Source organism: Oryctolagus cuniculus, chromosome 6 (genome assembly GCF_051225735.1).
Source record: "Oryctolagus cuniculus isolate XC-2025 breed Fujian yellow rabbit chromosome 6, ASM5122573v1, whole genome shotgun sequence".
NCBI classification, from domain to species: domain Eukaryota; kingdom Metazoa; phylum Chordata; class Mammalia; order Lagomorpha; family Leporidae; genus Oryctolagus; species Oryctolagus cuniculus.
In genome coordinates, this window is record NC_142872.1 from 137,648,052 (window position 1) to 137,666,928 (window position 18,877).

General features: G+C 36.9%; 1 pseudogene; it reads right to left on the reverse strand.

Moving 5' to 3' along the window:
* Positions 1–18,877, reverse strand: part of LOC100345321 (protein lin-28 homolog A pseudogene) — a 192,880-nt pseudogene that overhangs the window by 44,927 nt on the left and 129,076 nt on the right.

Genomic DNA, 18,877 nt, shown 5'->3' on the forward strand with positions numbered 1-18,877 from the left:
TGTTTATCAACATTGAGCCACAAGCAAGCTAAGAGACAAGTAGTATCACCAATGGACTAGATCTTCTTTAAGAACAGGAAAAATATGAGACACTTAGTACAATAATACTTACACAAGCATTCAAATACAAATAATACTATGCATGAGTTTCAACTCAGTATATTGTCTGCATAATTTTTCTATAAATATAAAATTTATATATATGTATATATCATGTAAAGATTACAAAATCTCTCCCACCAAAATTCAGTTATTTTTGTAACTGGTTCATTATATATACCAAAGACATTTCATTTTTGCAGAAAACTAATATTCATATTCTCCCTGAGGAAACATCCGTCTAAATTCTATAGAAAATAATAATTTCACAAATGGTCACTTGGACATGATAGATGATTACTAACAATGCATGCTGAAAGATAGTTCAAATAGTGAATCTCTTTCTAATGTTTTGTTCTAATTTCTATATCGGATAGGCTCTATCAGCACAAGAAATAATGAGGGCAAGAAAGCTATTTGCTATTAGGATGTCTAAATAATTCTCCGTCATGGCAAAGTTGCACTGTGACAGACAAATGATAAATTCTAAATATTTCTAGGCAATACATTCTGTCACAAAGTTGTTCCAATGAAGAGAGTAGAGAAAACAACATAGACATCTATTTATTTGTTATGCTAAATAACCTGATTGAATCAGTAGGAAATCACTATCTGAGAAAATCACTATGAGAGAAGCTCTTGGAAACAAAAAGACTCAAGAATATATAAATTATTTTCTTAACTCTGTTTGTCTCTGGCAAGACACTAGTAGGGCCAGCACTGTGGCATAGTGTGCTAAGCCTCTGCCTGCAGTCCTAGAAACCTATATGGGCACTGATTTGTGCCCTGGCTGCTCCTCTTGCAATCCAGCTCTTTGCTATGGCCTGGGAAAGCAGTAGAAGATGGCCCAAGTGCTTGGGCCCCTGCACTGGTGCGGGAGACCTGGAAGAAGCTCCTGGCTCCTGCTTTCGGATCAGCTCAGCTCTGGCTGTTGAAACCGTATGGGGAGAGAACATAAGTTGGAAGACCTTTCTCTCTTTCTCTCCCTCTTCCTTTCTGTGTAACTCTAACTCTTAAAATAAATAAATAAATAAGTAAGTAAAATTTTTAAAGAAGCACCACTAATTTCCTCCTCTGATTTTTTAGGGGAAAATGGAAATTATACTGTAAAATTGCGCTTACAACATGTGTGAGAGATCTTCAGAAAGTTGATGATAAATATATATTATGAAAAAAATCTAAACATGAATTTCAAAAATTTTTGTATCAAAATAAACTTATTTTAAATTCAGATTTCCACAGATTTTTTTAAATCTATTTATTTTGAAAGTCAGAATTATAGAGAGAGAGGGAGAGACAGAAAGAGGGAGGTCTTCCATCTACTTGTTCATTCCGCGGATGGCTGCAATAGCCAGCCCTGGGCAGTAATCAGGAGCTTCATCTGGGTCTTCTCCATTGATGGCAGGGGCCCAAACACGTGAGCCTTCTTTTGCTGCTCTTTCCAGGCCATTAGCAGGAAGCTGGGTCAGAAGTAGGGCAGCAGGGACATGAATTGGTGCCTACTGGGGATGCTGGCATCTTGGGCAGCAGCTTTACCCACTGTTCTACAGCACTTGCCTCTCCACAGACATTTTGGTGTACACTTGTGGAAGTACAGCCACCATACTAAATCTACCATTGAAATTCCATATTCATAGAGTGGGATGAGAAACTAAGGATGTGATCTGTTGCTAAGGCAACCCAAAACGGAGCACACCCAGGAAAAGCTTCACCCAGACCCTAATTCAACTTGGTAAGATTCCAGTTATGTATTATTTCTTGACAAATCAGTGACCGAGAGAATAAGGAATATCTCACTGTTTATCTATGTACATTCTTTTGTTTCTATTGGTTTTACCACTTCCACCTCTTCAGTATACTGTGTCAGCGTTGACTATTTAATGTCTTCCTACTTCTCTCTGAGGATTCCTGAGTGGGCAAGAAAATCAAAGCTATAAGGAACTCAGATAGTGTTGTTTTCAGTCATGAATATTACATTAGCTATCTTTAGTAAAAGGCTAAAGATTTATACAATCTGAAGAGAAACCAGAGTATACATTAGCTATCTTTAATATTTGAGTGAATAAAAGATGAATAACAATTATACTAGCAATACACAGATAAAGATAAGGAAAATTCACTTGTGACACATAAAGTTGACAAATTCCTAAAAATACTACTCTTAAAAGGCCAATAAAATGGTAAAGATGGCATGGGACTTAAGTAGTTGTATAGACAAAGGTCAGTAATTTGTGAAGAAGTGCTCAGACTCATCAGATATCAGGAAAATGCATATTAAAATGCCAATCAGCTACCTCTAAAGCACACTAGAATATCAAAATTTGGAAAGTGACAATATTGACACTGGCAAGCAGGGAAGTGAGAATTCTCTTATGATATAAATGGGAGTGTAAACTTTTATATACAACACACTTTGGAAACAGTTTTGACAATATTTTCAATGGTCAACCAATATGAACACAAAATATACTCAACAATCTCACTTCTGCAAGAATGTTCATCGTAGCATATTTCTAAAACCCAAACACTGGAAATCATCCAGTCACAAGCAGTAGAATGAAATGATTATTTGGATCTTCTCATGCGGTTTCAACTACTCAGCAATAAACTGTAAGAACTATTGCTTCAAATAGCAACTTGCTCATATCTCACTAATAAAATGGTATAGCTTGAGCGTTTGGAACAGTGTGGTTAAGACACCCCCTTGGATGCTCACATTCTATATTTGAGTGCTTGGGTTCAAGTCCCAACTCTGCTTCTGATTCTAGCTTTCAGCTAACGTGCACCCTGGCAAGCAGCAGGAGATAGTTCCAGTGAGTCTTGTAGATTTAGCCTTGCCTATCCCTGGCTTTTGTGGGCATTTAGGCAGTGAACTGCCAATGAAAGAGCTCTCCCTCTGTCTGTCTCTGCCTGTCTGGCTCTTTGTCATTCAAATGTAAATATAAAAAGCTGTACAAAGAGCTTGATTTAGCAAGTCCCCAAAGTATTATATTTCAAAGTGTCAATCTGTATGTGACATAAATATTTATACATATATAAATAATTTCACATATCTAAATTTATATGTTTATATATACATACAAAAACAATTTTACTTGTCTATCTAAATCAAATAAATAGAAAAGAGAATTCAGAAAGAAAAAGATAAGCAAATAAGGATATATATATATATATATATATCCTCTGAAAGCAGAAAAACATGATGTGATTAATTATAGTTTTCAAAATGAAAAAAAGTGGTTGAAGTCAGGAATTGATGGAGTCTGTTACATGGGACTAGTAATGGTTCAGTTAGTAACATGAATAGTGGTTACACAGGGGCCAGCCCTGAGTCATAGCAGATTAAGCCTTTCCTGTCATACCACCGGCAACCCATATGGATGCCAGTTCTAGTCCTGGTTGCTCCACTTTCTATCCAGCTCCTGCTCATGCACCTGGGAAAGTGGCCAGAGAAGCCCAAGTATGTGGGTCCCTGACACATATGGCAGACCTGGAAGAAGTGTTTCTGCCTGGCCCAGTCTGGCCGTTGCAGCCATTTGGGGAATGAATGAGCAGATGGAAGATCTTTCATCTCTATCTCTCCCTCTCTCTATGTAACTGCCTTTCCAATAAAAAAATCTTCACAAACAAGACTATCAGATAGGAAATAAAAAAAAAAAAGATACCATTTCCCAAATCTTACTACTTCTGCTATTGTTCTATTTGTTTATTGATTAAAAATAATTTTATTTCTAGAACTACAACTTGCATAGTACTATGATTGTACATAAATTTTGGTCATGCATAACTAATGAGACAATTGATACAAGCTGAATTAAGAAAGTTGGTAAAGCATCCCTTGTGCTCAAAGACAGGATACACCATAATCTGTTATTAAGGAGAATTTATAAATAACAGCAATATTGAAATAAAACTTATATACTTCATCCATTTCTACCTTTTTTTTACTGTTTAAGAGAATATAGTATTCTTCTCTGTGGGTTCCTTTACATGATTTTCTATTACAATTTATAACCGCAAAGGCTATCTTGGCATTTCCATTGATGTGCACACATAACATTGAGTAAATACCAAGTAAATTAATGGATCAAAATTATGTTCTTCATAAATCTTCCCAACCAATTGGCATTATGAACCTTTTCTTTTTCTCTACACCCTACCAAGACCTAAATAAAACAAGACTTTATGACACAGTGTTAAAGTAGTTCATGGAATAGAAAGAGCCATCAAGAGGTGAAAAGCATTCTCTCCTGTAACAGCATGGGAGACCCAGAGGAAGTTCCTGGCTGCTAGCTTAGGATAGGTGTAGCTCTGGCCGTTGCGGCCAATTGGGGAGTGAACCATCAGGTGGAAGACCTTTCTCTCTCGCTCTCTCTCTCTCTCTGCCTCTCCTCTCTCTGTGTAACTCTGACTTTCAAATAAAAATAAATAAATCTTAAAAAAAGGAGAGTGTGATTAGCCTAGCCCAGTTTGTTTCAGAAATTTTTTGGCTTTTTTTTTTTTAATCAGTTAGCTCTAGCCTTTTGAGGGAGAGAAAGCATTCTTTGTGCAGAACATAAGATTAGATGTTCATCTCTGTGTGGCTGAGGCTTTCCCACAAACAAAGAAAGCAAAGATGGTGATCATAGCTGCCTCTCCCAAAGCGTACCTAGTCCTCAGTGTTGTCAATCGCATCTGTATATGATACAATAATTCCTTTTCAGTAGTAATTTTAAAAACTAAACATTTGAGGGGTAGGAATGATCATATTTTCTTTCTCTGAAATATTAAATGCCCATTTTGCTTTTATTCTGTTATTTTCATTCCATTAAGAAATTTCCTGGGCTGGCACTCTGGCATAGTGGGCTGGGCCTCTGCCCGTGGCACTGGCATCCTTCGTGTCCCTGATGCTCCTCTTCAGACCCAGCTTTCTGCTGTGGCTGCTCTCTGTCTCTGTGTAGTTCTGCCTTTCAAATAAATAAATAAATCTTAAGAAATAAATTTCCCCATATGTAAAAAATTAAATTATTTTGTATTTTGTATAACGGGTAACTTTTCTAAGTGTAAATTTTTTAACTTTTATTTAATAAATATAAATTTCCAAAGTACAGCTTATGGATTTCTCCCCAATAACTTACCTCCCACCCACAAGTGTAAAATTTAAATTAATATTTTATTTTGAGAATTTCCACTTTGATTATGACCTTGTCTAAGTAAGATTGGAGTTGGCGAACTCAAGAGGCTTCCATAGACTTGGCAACTCATGACAAGAGCCTCGGGTCATTACTGACATCATAAATAAGAGTGTCAATTGTTAAATCAATAACAGGAGTCACTGTGCACTTACTCGCCATGTAGGATCTCTGTCTTTGATGTGTTGTACTATGTGAATTAACAGTATAACTAGTACTCAAATGGTACTTTATACTTTGTGTTTCTGTGTGGGTATAAACTGTTGAAATCTTTACTTAGTATATACTAAATTGATCTTCTGTATATAAAGATAATTGAAAATGAATCTTGATGAAGAATGGGATGGGAGAGGGAGTGGGAGATGGGATGATTGCAGGTGGGAGGGAGGTTATAGGCGGAAAAAGCTGCTATAATCCAAAAGTTATACTTTGGAAATTTATATTTATTAAATAAAAGTTAAAAAATATTTTCTTTTATACCACTCCTTTGTTCATGCAAAAGTTTATATCATCTGTTAAAAAAATCATTTTCTTTTTATTTGGGTCTTATTTAATTTTACAAAGAACTTCTCTCCAAGGATATAAAAATATACACTGTTAGCCTCAAGTGCATTTTCCTATTTTTCATCTAATAACTATGATTATGATTCCTCTATTTTCTTCTTCTTCTGGGGAATATCTTTGTTCTTCAAATTTTTGTTTGCATCATCTAGGAAGCCTTCAGTATTTTTACTTTACTATGCATACTACTCTATATAAAATATTTCTGTGTAACCTTACACTTACATTTTGTTTATAGCTTATTTTTTTTTGCCTTATCTCTTTCTAATTTTCTATGAAGCATTTCCTGCACAGGCATATAGCAGATCTAGAAGGTACTGAATTCAAGCTAAATAAAAAAATTTGCCGTCTGTGAATACAGTTAAATCAGCTGTCAATACTGAACTCTACAGGGCACTGACAATCTCAGCAGCCCAACATCTTCCCTAGAATTCTTAGTAAAATGAATATAGTGGAGCGAGTGTTGGCATAGCAATTGAAACATCTTTTTTCAGAGAGGCTGGATTCAAATACCAACTCTGCTTACAAATTCAACTCTTTGCAAATGCACACCTGGGAGGTGATGGTTTATATACTTGGGTCCCTGCCTCTCACTTGGGTAGCCTGGATTGAGTTCCTGGTTCTCAGCTTTAGCCTGGCATAGTCCTGGCTATTGAGCCATTTAGGGAATGAACTAAGAGATAGAAGCTGCCCCTCTCTCTCTCTCCCTCTCTCCCTTTCTCTCTCTGTCTTTCAGTGCAAAAATGAGGATAAATAAATGAAAAATAGAATGAATCAATGTCTGTCTCCTGAATGTCTTGGGATAATGATTTTAACCTCTATTACTACATTTAACAAATTCTGGTACTATGAATCTTGCTTTCATTGGTAAATTACCTAGAACAGATGTATGATTCTGAGAATTACTCTTTGTGTTTATTGTTGTTTAAAAAATTGTTCAAAAACAAAATATTTCAGCTCTAAAGAGTGTTCAATGATTGACTTATTTGCCCAAAATATTTTTTAGAATTTATTTATTTATTTTAAAGGCATAGAGACAGAGAAAGGAAGAGAGAGAAATATTCCATTCTCTGTTTCACTGCCCAAATGACTACAATGCCAGGGCTGGATTAGGCTAAAGCCAGGTACCTGGAACTACAACCAGGACTCCCTTGGGGGTAGCAGGGGCCCATATACTTGAGTCATCTACCTCTGCCTTCCCAGGTGTATTAGCAATGAGCTAGATCAGAAATGGAGCAGCCAAGACTCAAACTGGCACTCTTTTGTGGGTTGCTGGTATTGTAGGCAGAAGCTTAACCTGCTGCACCACAAAACTGACCTCCACCTTAGATCTTTAAAAAGAAGTTAAAAGTATATGTAAAAATTTACCTGACAACTCTTTATAAAAGTTTCTCTCCTTCTAGTGGAGAAATAAAAACCACAATCATAGTAGATTTTTCATATTAATGTATTTTTAATTCAAGTGCATATGTATATAAGTTATATACAGTAATATTTTACTTCAAAATTGTGTAGTGTCTATTTTTGTGGCTCATCAGGTTAAGCTGCCACTTGCATTACCAGCATCTCATCTCTATTTGTTCTTTTTTTGTAAAGATTTACTATTATGCATTTGAAAGAGTTACAGGAATAGAGAGAGGGAGAGACTAAAAGAGAGAAAGATCTTCCATCTGCTGATTCACCTCCCAAGTGGCCGCAATGGCCAAGTCTGGACCAGGCTGAAGCCAGAAGCCAGGAATTCCATACAGGTCTCTCAAATGGGAAGTAGAGGCCCAAGTCCTTGGGCTACCTTTAGCTGCCTTCTCAGATGTAAGGTAGAGAGCTGGATTGGAAGTGGAGCATCCAGGATCTGAACCAATGCTCATATGGGATCTCAATCTGCTACAGAATTTCTTCCCCAACCAACATCCCATATAAGAATGCCTGCTTGAATCTCAATTATTCTGCTTCCAATTTAGCATCCTGCTAGTGCACCTGGGAAGACAGTGAAGATGATCTAGGGACTTGGACCCCTGCTACCCATGTGGGAGACCAGGAGAGAACACTTGGTTTCAGACTAGCCCATACCTGACAGTTGTGGTCATTTGGGGAGTGAACCAACAAATGAAAGAGATTCTCTCTCTCTCTGTTTCTCTGTCTCTGTCTCTCTTTCCCTGTCTCTGCCTCTCAAATACATAAAGAAACAAATCTGAAAAATAGAAAAGGGTTTAAGTAGTATGTGTTTGTTTCTACACCTTGTTATAGTCTCTCAGTATGATGTTCATCATATTTAGTAAATTGCTGACACTAATTTATAATTTGTCTCTGTAATATTCTTAAAATGTTTATTTATCTTTTTATTTTCATATATTTAAAAGAATGCATGAGAGCCAGGGCTGGGTCAGGCCAAAGGTAGGAGTTCAGAGCTCCATCCAGTTCTCCCATGTGGCAAGGGACCAAGAAATTGAGCCTTCATCTGCTAGCAGCCTTTCAGGACGCATTAGCAGGAAACTGGATGAGAAGCGAATAGCTGGGGTTGCAACTGCTATGGGATGTGGGTATCCTAAACATTGTTTTAACCTGTTATGAAAATTCTACAATTTATTTACCAATTATCCATGAGATGAAGTTTAAGTTGCATTTATGATTTCTGTTATTACAAACAGTGGTTCAATATGCATTCTTATCTCGTTTCTTTTCATTTGTATCTGAAAGACTTTCTAGGGTATTTCCCTAAAACTGGGATTTCTGAGGCATAGTGCATGATATTATACTAAAAATGTATAATGTAAACTAGCTTTAAACTTTATCATATCAATAAATTTCTTGTGATAACTGAATCTCACCAGTATTGAATGTGTTTCAAAATAATGCATATCATTACATGACTGGATAATATTAGAATGTCTAATATTTTCTGATCTAATGAGTGTGAAGTGCTTTTCTCATTTAATTTGCATTTTCCAGATTATTATGGAAATCCAGCATCTTTCTATATTTTATAGTGCATGCAATTTTCTTCTGCTATTAATTTCCAGTTCAAATACTTTATCATTTTTATAACCATCTTATTTTTATTCTAACTGATTTTCAATGATATATAAGTACATCTATAACCTGACATTTCTTCCCTACTGGTTTATGATTACATTTTTATATGATTTCTATTGTTTTGCAAAGGTTTAGATCTGAATATGACTTTTTTCTAATCTAATTTTTAGGAATGCATTAATACTCAAGATTCTCAGGGTCACAGTAAATGCATTATAATTACTACAATGCAATTTTCATGAATTCTCATGTTAATGTGATATTAATACAAAGAGAATAGATTCAATGTAGTTCTTAGATACAATTCTAAGAATATAATACTTTTCTCCCTCCCTCCTTCTCCCCCTCTTTTTCTTTCAGTTTTTGAAATACCATAGTTTTAATTTACATGATAATCAGTCTTTTCTCTAGTAAATAAAGAGCTCAACAAATAAAAGGTATAAAACCATAGTTCTTCAGGAATATAGGCAAAGATTATAAAATTAATCAAATAAGGCCAGTGCCGTGGCTCAATAGGCTAATCCTCCACCTAGCGACACTGGCACACCGGGTTCTAGTCCCGGTCGGGGTGCCGGATTCTGTCCCAGTTGCCCCTCTTCCAGGCCAGCTCTCTGCTATGGCCCGGGAGTGCAGTGGAGGATGGCCCAAGTCCTTGGGCCCTGCACCCCATGGGAGACCAGGAGAAGCACCTGGCTCTTTTCTTCAGATCAGCGCAGTGCGCCGGCTGCAGCGTGCCAGCCGCGACGGCCATTGGAGGGTGAACCAACGGCAAAGGAAGACCTTTCTCTCTGTCTCTCTCTCTCATTGTCTACTCTGCCTGTAAAAAAAAAAAAAAATCAAATAAAAATATATCATTTTCACTTACATACAAAATGTTAAAATATGCATAGATAATTAAAACTAGAGTAGCAAATCATTCCTAACTATGTGTTTGATAAAGATATAAAACAAAGTTTGAAAAAACCTTCTTTTCAAAGGTACTGAAGATCGATGGATTCCTGGAGAGGTAGTTAATAACCAGGGTCCCCTACCCATCATCTGGAGATAGGATCTGGGAGAAGTCCAGCTGGCTTTTGTGAAGGACTTTTGTGACTTATTTCACCTTGTTGTTAATATCGACTCTGGGAGCCAAGACAACAGTGATTCCTGAGTTATTGTACTCCTGCTGCTTATATGGAAGACATAGATTAAACCCCCGAGTTCTGGTTTAGCTCCAGCTGATGACACTTATGGGCATTTGAGGAATGAGTTAGCAAATGTAAACAATCAAAATGGTCACTTGTCAATGACTCCTAGGCTGATCATGGGAAATCTCATTCTACAGCCTAAAAAAGTCCCTAGACAATCAAGCCTCAGTGGCTCCCTTCTTCATGGACCCCTCTCAGTTCTGATGTGCGTTTTCTCTGCTATTTTCCAAAATAACTTTAGCTTCACTTTTCTCACTCTTCCTTGCCCGTGCTCGTTATTTTTCCTAGTTGCACGACATGAACCCAAGCAATTACAGCTACAAATTCCTGCAACGGATGCACATGGATATTTCTTTTCCTTTGTTTTGTTTTTGCTTTTCAATTTATTTGTTTTTTTTTTTTTTTAAATTTTGCTCCCACATATAAGGGAGAACACATCATATTTGTCTTTCTGTGTCTAGATTATTTCACTCAACATAATGTCCTCCAGTTGCATGAACTTTGACGCAAATGGTAAAATTTCATTATTTTTATGGCTGAATAATATTCTGTTGTGTGTGTGTGTGCATCACATTTTCTTTACCCATTCTTCTGATGATGGACACCTTGTCTGATTCCACATTTTTGTACTTGTGAATAGTACTACCATAGATATGATGATGATGCGTGTATCTCTTTGATGCAATGTGTTAATGTCTTTTGAATACATACCCAGTAATGGGCTTTCTGGATCATATTGCAAGTGTATTCCTAATTTTTTTTTAGAAATGTCTGTACTCAGGGCTGGTGCTGTGGTGCAGCAAGTTGACGCTCTGGCCTGAAGCACCGGCATCCCATGTGGGCACCAGTTCTAGTCCTGGCTGCTCCTCTTCTGATCCAGCTCTCTGCTATGGCCTGAGAAAGCAGTAGAAGATGGCCCAATCCTTGGGCCCCTGCACCCACGTGGGAGACCCAGAGGAAGCTCCTGGCTCCTGGCTTCAGATCAGCGCAGCTCCGGCTGTTGTCACCACTTGGGGAGTGAACCAGCGGATGAAAGACCTCTCTCTTTCTCTCTACCTCTCTCTGTGACTCTGTCTTTCAAATAAATAAAATAAACATTAAAAAAAGGAAATGTCTGTACTATTTTCCACAGTGGCTAGAATTGGAAAGGAATAATTCAAATTATCCATTGCTGCAGAAGACATGATATTATACGTGAAAACCCTAAACACCCTACCAGAAGTTAATTAGAACTGAGTTAAACCTCAGGTTACAAAATCAACATACAAAAATAATGGCTTTTTATACAATAATTATTACTTCATCAAAAGAGAAATCAAGAAAAGAACATGATTCACAATAGCCACAAAAAATGAAATATTTATGTATAAATATCACAAAAGAGGTGAACTATCTCCACCATGAAAATTATTAAACAATGCTAAAAGAAATAATAACAAACCAAAAAATTGAAAGGCATTTAATATCCAAGGATTGGAAGAGTTGGTATCAATAAAATTTCTACAGTGCCTAAAGCAACCTCCAAGTACAATATAATCTCTATGAAAATAGCAATGCCATTTTTTACAGAATTAGAAAATCTATCTTAGAATTCACATGAAGTCACAAAAGACCCAGAATAGTCAAAATATACTGAATGAAAAACATCAACTAGAGGCATCACAATGCCTGACTTCAGGGCATACTACAAAACTATCATCCTGAAAACAGCATGGTACTGGGATAAAAACTGACACATTAATCATTGGAACAGAATAAAGAGCCCAGAAATAAATTCATATACCTAGAGCCAGCTGCTTTTTGGTACAACTACCCATAGAGAAAGGGTAATCCCTCCAATGTATTCTTTTCTATTAAATTATTTTACTCAATGGCTTTTGGCTACAATCTAATACAGATTATTTTTCTCCTGGATACAATTCAGTTTACTTTCCAAAAAACACTGTGATTGAAAATCTCTGCAGATTTTCTCTTAAATGTGTTCTGGAGTCAGCAAAGAGTAAGGGGCAACTCTATAAAGGGCATATCATGAGGAAAAAGGAAGACAGGAAGTGATACAACCTCCACATCCCATATTGGAGTGCTAGTTTGATTCTTGGTAATTATACTTTCTAACCTGCACCCTGTTATTGGACCTAGGAAGGCAGCAAATGATGAACCAATAGCTTAGCCCCTGCCACTCACATGGAAGACCTGCATGGAGTTCCTGGGTCCTAGCTTTAGCCTGGCCCAGGAGGCATTTGGTGAGTGAAGCAGCAGATAGCTCTCTCTACTCTTCTCTTCCTTCCTCTTTCCCTCTTTCCCTCTCATTCAGCATTTCAAGTAAATAAGTGTAACAGTTAGGGTGAAACATTTGCAGCCATTATTAGAGTGCCTGGTTTAAGTCCTGGCTCCATTCCTGATTCTCGCTTCCTGTTAATATATACTCTGGGAGGCAGCAAATGATAGTTCAGGCATTTGAGTCTCTGCCACCCATGTTGAAGACATGGATTTCGTTCTTGGCCTGAGCCATTGTGGGAATTTGGGGAATGAACCAGTGAGCACAATCTCTCTCTCTCTCTCTCTCTCTCTCTCTCTCTACCCCTTGCCCCCTCCCAGAAAAAAGTTAAAATAATTAGGCAAATATTTTATAATCTATTCAATATAACATTGAAATATATTCTGTGGAATTAAGTGTCCTATAACAACCACTTGACTAAATATACAACACTGAAAAATACTTACATACTTCATAAGGAAACTTGTGTAAGACTTTTACTTCCTGATTCCTGATGAGACTAACATTGAAGGTAAATTAGCTGTCTATGTTTAGGAGGCAAAATAAGTAGAATGTGGGGAACAAGTGATGAATCACTGTGAGCTTCTCACTCTCCACAATCACATAAACCAGTTCCTTAAATTCCTTACAATGAATCTGTCTATTTTTTGTCTCTGTCTCTCTGTCTCTTTATCTCTGGCTCTTTCTCAATTCTGAAGTCTGGAGGGTAGGCCAGCGTGTTGGAGCTCAAAGGAAATAAGCATGCTGTAGTTCAAGCTGGAAGACAGTCTGGAAGCAGAAGTGCCAGCCTGTTTTCACTTAAGGCTTTCAGCTGGTTGTACGAGATTCCCCCATGTTACAGAGTGAAATCTGCTTTTCTCACCACAGCATACTTATTTAAATATTGTTTTTAAAAATTTATTTATAGAAAGGGAACAGCTTTAAGAGCATAATGAAACTTCTCACCCTTTCCTCATTCCCACCCTCCCTCCTTCTTTTCTTATGTTTGTTTTAATTATTACAATGACATATTTTCTGTCATTTTATAGTCACAAGCTTAAGTCTCCACTAAATAAAGATTCAACATGTGGTAAGTAGAACTAGTGTTCCTCAAGAGTATGGACAAAGGCTGTCAATAATTATCATATCTCAAAATGTTAATTTTGTTCATATACTTTATAGTTTTTTCTTTTCAGTATATTTCCACAAATCAATGAAAACATATGATACTTGTCTTTTTGGGACTGGTTTCTTTCACTAAGCATAGTGGTCTCTAGTTGCAACCATTTTGTTGCAAAAGAGGATTTCATTCTTTTTTATGGCTGAGTAGTATTCTTTGATGTATATATACCATAATTTCCTTATCCAGTCATCAGTTGATGGACATCTGGTTTGATTACATATCTTAGCTATTGTGAGTTGAACTGCTATAAACATAGGAGAACAGAGCACTGTTTGATATGCTGACTTCATTTCTTCTGGGTAAATTATCAGGAGAGGAATGGCTGGGTCGTATCACAGATCTATTTTTAGATCTCTGAGGAATGTCCATACTGTCTTCTGTAATGGCTGCACTAGTTTATATTTCCACTGATGTGTATTAGGGTGCCTTTTCCTTAACACCTTCACTAGCATTTATTATTTTTTATTTTTGGATATAACCATTCTAAGTGGGATGAGGCAAAGCCTCATTGTGAATTTTATGTGCATTTCCCAGATGGCTGGTGTTCCTGAACAACTTTTCACATGTCTGTTGGATATTGGTATTTCATCCTTTGAAAAATGTCTATTCATAGGCTTATCCATTTCTTACCTGTTGTTTGTTGCATTTTTGTATTTCCCCAGTGTTTTCCTCTAGTAGTTTGATGGTTGCAGATCTTAGATTTAGATCCCTGATCTATTGTGAGTTGAGGTCCATTTTCTCCAACACCATTTGTTGAAGAGGCTGTCCTTTCTCCAGGGAGTGATTTTATATCTTTTTTTTTTCAAAGATTAATTGGTTGTAGATGCATGGATTAATTTCTGGGGTCTCTAGACTCTTCTGTTGGTACACATGTTTATTATTGTGCCTGTACCAAGTCCTTTTGATTATAAGTGCCATGTAATATGTCTTGAAATTAGGTATTGTGATGACTCTAACTTTATTTTTATTGTTTAGGATTGTCTTAGCCACTCAGCGTATCTTGTGATTCCACATGGATTTTAGGGTTTCTTTTCCAAATATGAATATTAATCTCATCTAAAAAGACACCTTCACAGTAAAATCCGGACTAATATTTGATCATATACTTAATGCTGTTGCTGAACAACATTAGAAATCACAGGATGTCAGAGAATGGCTGTGCTGCCAGCCTAAAAGCAACCAGTCCTGAGACTCCTGGAAACACCTTGAAATATCCCTATCTTTCAAAACTGTACACACCTGACTGTTGATACGATCCTGAAATTTTCATTCTGATCATTACAAGTTTGAAGAGAAATAACTAAGCAGGACCCATAGTTCAGTTTCCACTGTAAATATGTCAAATTTTATTATTTTGAACCTTGCATAACTCATGTTGTTTGCCAAATTCTTAGCTCTTTTTAATTCCCCTTTCAAGTATTCTCTCTCCACTAGGACACTACACTCTATCTTTTCACTCTTGTGTGTTATCTTTTGTATTTGGTGCTCCTCATCGCTTTGTCTTGGTTTATACTCTTCAACTCAGCCTATAAAAATGATTTCTAAAATTACTCACTCCAAATAAAACTTTTCTCTCATTCTATATCACCCACTCAGTGCTACTATATACTTTCCTTCTCAGCTACTGGAGTAAAATAATTTACATACTTTGTCTTCATTTCATTGCTGTTCATCCACTCTCAGTATACTCTAAAATGTGGCTGCTGTGTTGATTCTTCCTCTATTGAATCAGTAGCCACAAAGTTCACCAAAATATCTAGCTTATCAAACTTAAGGTTCTCTAGGGGAGCCATTTATATTGTATCTAATGAAAGTGGGTCTTTATGGCCTCAGAGGCCACCATTGTGATTTTAATGGATATGAAATCAAGGGTCACAGATATTTAAATCCAGACAAAAATTTAATTTTCATGAATCATTAGATGATAAATCTAGGTCCTAAAGTAAAAAAAAAAAATTGAAGATTTATTTGAAGTCCCCAGAGGGTATGGTTATGTTTTAGTTGGGAAGAAAATATCCAATAACAGATCAAATAAATATGACCAGCATCAAAGAGGCAAATGCACTGAATTATCTCTACCTTCTTTGACCTCCCAAACTCAAATGTACTCCACTTATTCATCAGTATCTTTAAGGGTATCTTTGATAAGTGCACTAAACATGCAAGGAAGCAGAAAGTTGGCAACTTGAAACACTTCTTTTTTTCTGTGATGCTGCAATTTTAACTTTGTTTTGTCTTTTTTTACTTTGCAAGAAAAAATCAAAATAATGTATTTAACTAGTGTTTAGCATTTTTTATTCCTTTAATTAGTTTTGTTCCAGATTCTTGTACATCCCTCAAGAGTTTGCTCAATGTTGTTAGATGTTTAAGGAAATGAACAATACAAAATACGGAAGTACAATTGCTTTAAAACTTAGCTTGGAGATTCAGATACTCTTTATCTAAAATTGCAGAAATGTTGAATTGAAGAACTTAGTTTTTTTTTTTAAAAAATCAGAACATTCTAATTTGTCTAAATATGATCAGAGTTGGTGAACTCAAAAGGCTTCCATAACCCTGGCAATTCATGACAAGAGCCTAGGGTGATTACTGATGCCATAAACAAGAGTGTCAATTTGCTAAGTCAACAACAGGAGTCACTGTGCACCTACTCCTCATGTACGATCTCTGTCCTTAGTGGGCTGTACATTGAGATTTAATGCTATAACTAGTACTCAAACAGTATTTTTCACTTTGTGTTTCTGTGTGGGAGCAAACTGTTGAAATCTTTACTTAATATATGCTAAACTGATCTTCTGTATATAAAGAGAATTGAAAATGAATCTTGATGTGAATGGAAGTGGGGAGGGAGAAGGAAAGGGGAGGGTTGCGGTTGGGAGGGAAGTTATGGGGGGGAAGCCATTGTAATCCATAAGCTGTACTTTGGAAATTTATATTCATTAAATAAAAGTTAAAAAAATTAAAGCTGGATTTATTTACTTTTTAAAATAATAAATTTTATAGCAAATAGTATTTCATAATCAGAATTTTCAAAATGTTCTGCTATTTTCAATTGCTATAGAAATTTATGTGCTTCATTTCTATATGATATTTTTCTATTTTTAAGCATTTTTCATCACATTTAGAATAGCCGTTAAGTTTGTTGCTGTTCAGTTCACACAGCAGACTCACAGAATGACAAACACCCTAAATAGCACTCTGACCTCAGCATCAGCCCCTCCAGCACTGGATCTAGCTGAAAATCCCATGATAGCATTTCAGGCATGGAAAAAGTGTCAAAAACTGTTCTGCCTAAAGGATTTCTGTGAGTGAGACCCCAGTGGAAAGAAGGGGCCATCAAGGAAGGATATACTTTTCTCTGAAGGGAAGAGAGAATTTCTGCTTTGCATATGGCCCTAAGGACCAATGGAGTTTGTGGACTCAAAATGCTTCCATAGCCTTGGCAGCTCATGACAAGAGCCTCTGGAGGTCAGTGTTGGCGAAATTAAGAGTGTTAACTGTTAAATCAACAATAGGACTCACTGTGCATATTACTCCCCATGTAGGACCTCTGTCCTTAATGAGGTGTATTATGAGATTTAACAATAAAACTTATCTTCAAACTGTACTTTACACTTGATCTTAGCCAAAAGGCCAAAAAGTGATTCAAGCTTAACTTTATACTTTGAGTGTCTGTGTGAGTGCAAACTGTTGAAATATCTACTTAGGATAGAGTTGGCCTTCTGTACATAAAGTCAATTAAAAATTAATCTTAATGAAGATTGGAATGAGAGAGGAAGTAGGAGGTGGGATGGGAGTGGGGATGAAAGTGTGGGAATGGGGGGAATAACCACTATATTCCTAAAAGCTGTAATATGAAATTTGCATTCATTAAATAAAAACCCTCTAAAAAAGGGAAAAAAAGGAAAAAAAGTTTGTTGCTGTTTACAGAGAAAATATTTTATCATATTTTATATAATATTCATTCTATTATTATGTTATATAGAGAATGATGTGTTGGCCTTGACTTTTTTTTAAAGATTTTTTTAATTTTATTTAATTGACAGGTAGAGTTACAGACATGAGAGGGAGAGACAGGGAGAAAGGTCTTCCATCTGCTGGTTCCCTCCCCAAATGGGAGCAATAGCTGGAGCTGTGCCAATCTGAAGCCAGGAGTCAGGAGCTTCTTTTGAGTCTCCCATGTGGGTGCAGGGGCCCAAAGACTTCATCCATCTTCTACTGCTTTCCCAGGCCACAGCAGAGAGCTGGACTAGAAGAGCAGCTGGGACTAAAACTATATGGGATGCTGGCGCCAAAGGCAGAGAATTAACCTACTGTGCCACAGTGCAGGCCCCTGGCCTTGAATTTTAATACAGTAATAATACCACATGATAATGACAACAACCAACTGTCGTTTATTGATTTTAATGGAGCTTTCTTTAGTCATATATTTTGAATTAGGTTAAAAGCAAATATACATAACCCCTCCCCCCCCTTTTTTTTTTGACAGGCAGAGTTAGACAGTGAGAGAGAGAGAGAGACAGTCTTCCTTCCATTGGTTCATCCCCCAAATGATCGCCAAGGCCGGAGCACTCTGCCAATCCGAAGCCAGGAGCCAGGTGCTTCCTCCTGGTCTTCCATACGGTGCAGGGCCCAAGCACTTGGGCCATCCTTCACTGTCTTCCCAGGCCACAGCAGAGAGCTGGAATGGAAGAGGAGCAACCGGGACAGAATCCGGCACCCCAACCGGGACTAGAATCCGGAGTGCCAGTGCCTCAGTCAGAGGATTAGCCTAGCAAGCTGTGGTGCTGGCCTACATAACCCTTTGAACGTGAAAATAATCTGTTATTTTGATGCTTGAGTAAAATAGAATCTTCTCTAAAATGAGAAAAAAATTTCCAGGCAGCACATATTACACATTGAATACTCTACTTACCATGAGACAAATATTTTACCATTATAAACAAGAGATACTGGTGAGCCTTTATACCAAACTTTTACATCTCATTAAAAATTGTACTTAAATCAGTGTCTGCTAATAATAATAGAATTAAAAAGAAGAGAATGATCCAACATGGGAAGCAGGCCACATAGCAGACTCATATAATGACAAATGCCCTAAACAGCACTCTGGTCTGAGAATCAGCCCTTAAGTTATTCAGATCTGGCTAAAAAGCTCATGAAAGCATTTCAGGCATGGAAAGCCAAGACACTGTGGTAAAAAGTGACCTACATGAAAGATCTCTGTAAGTGACATCCAAGTGGACAGAAGGGGCCATCAAAGAAGGAGAGAGAACTTCCACTTAGACTATAGCCCTGTCTAAATAATATTGGAGTTTTTGGACTCAAGAGACTTTCATAGCCTTGGCAGCTCATGACAAGAGTCTAGTATGATCACTAATTTCATAAA